Source organism: Triticum dicoccoides, chromosome 3B (genome assembly GCF_002162155.2).
Source record: "Triticum dicoccoides isolate Atlit2015 ecotype Zavitan chromosome 3B, WEW_v2.0, whole genome shotgun sequence".
NCBI lineage: Eukaryota > Viridiplantae > Streptophyta > Magnoliopsida > Poales > Poaceae > Triticum > Triticum dicoccoides.
The window spans coordinates 187,703,034-187,704,933 of record NC_041385.1 but is presented as its reverse complement, the minus strand read 5'-3'; positions in this window follow the sequence as shown (position 1 = coordinate 187,704,933).

Here is a 1,900-nt window from a genome sequence, read left to right as displayed (position 1 = left end):
AAACGCCAACATGAAGATGATCAATCATTTCTACCACACATAAGTGAGTACCAATTGTCAAAAGACAAGAAGTATTTGGAAGTAATTCTCGGTGGTAGATAGCAAGGATATCCGACATCATCTTCACACCAAACACAAGCAAATTGCAACTTGTAGAGCTAACATGCCACCTAGGAACAACATAATTTACAAGATCAATTCTAGGTGACAATATCTCAAATGTACACATTTTCTAGGCTTGTAGTATGCACATAGCATATTACTCCCCCATAATGTGATACCAATAAAAACTTAACAAGAGGCAATAAGAGGATCCAACAAGAGATGATTAATGGACTATTTAGAATTTGAATTTCTCATGAGAAGACATGCCACATAGTGACTAGATACTCTTGTAATATCAATACTAGATGGTATTCCTCATGTACACACATTTATAAGATTGTGAGGTCCACAAAGCACATCACTCCCCCATAATGGGATATTCCATTAATCTCTCACAAGAGCCAACTAAGAAACAAACAAGATGCACAAAGGCTCAACGCACGACACGCACGTACATGATGTTCAAACCAACATACACATACTTGATTACTCAAGTTAAGCAAATTGAAAACACATCATATACAAACACATGCAAGGTACAAAACCACAACATGCTTAGGGGCAAGTAACTATCAATGTAAACAATTTAAGTACGAGTTATCGCAACGAGGAACATTGGATATAACATAGAAACTTGATAACCAATTGACTTGGCTTGAGACAATAAGAATGATGAAGTCCCCTTAATTCTTCATAATGTAGCCAAGTCTCCAATGCCCTCCAACAACACCTATTGATCAAGTTTGAGCTTGTTTGTCCCCAACCAAGTTGGGTCCTAAGAGGTTAGTCACAATAGTCTTGGCAACCCAAATGGTTCTTTTCTTGACACCACTTTGAGTACCAACAAACTTGGCAAACACATTGCCAACCTTATCCTTCCCAAGAGAATAGATATTATCAATAATAATTGGGTTGGATAAGTTACCACTAGTGCATGAAGAAGCGACGTGAACTTTCTCACGACATAAGTAGCAACGTCTACTCTTCACTTTCTTCTCACTTGATTTCTCAACTTGAGAAGCATTAGCTTGAGTATTCTTGGGAAGAGGCATTTCTTCAACTTGTTGTTGAGCATGAGATTGAACTTGTGGCCGCTTCCCTTGTTGCTTGTCACTAATGGCCTTCTTCTTCAGTGGGCAAGATCTCACATGATGCCCTTCAATTTTGCACTTGAAGCAAACAATCTTGGCCAAATTTTTGACTTGTTCTTGGCCCTTCTTCTTGTTCAACTTGGACTTCTTCTTCTTGTTGGAGTTGAATCCCAAGTCCACCTTTGTCATTGGGGGATTTTTGCACACTCAAGATATTGTTGAGTGTGGATTTCCCTTCATGACTCTTTTCCAAGTCTTTCTTCAAAGAAGTGACTTGGGCCTTGAGCTCTTTGATTTCCTCTACATGGTTAGTCTCAACACAAGTACTAGAGGAAGTATAAGCTTCATCATTAGAGCAACAAGGCAAGGAAAGAAATTCATCACAAGATGTACCAATGTTATGCATAGACGAATTACGAGGACTAGCACAAGGCAATATAGCATTTTGACTAAAAGTAGTGCTAATATCCACATGAGGCTCACTATATGTTACCTTAGCAATCATAGCCTCATGAGCTATTTTTAGCACATTATGGGATACAAGAAGATCATCATGAGAGCTAGAAAGCTTTTCATGACTTTCTTCCAATTTCCCATACTTGCTAGATAGCAACTCAAGTTGAGCCCTTAGCTCAACATTCTCCTTCAAAATGGATGCTTCACAAGAAATAGAGTTAGTAGCACAAGCATCATCATTAACAACA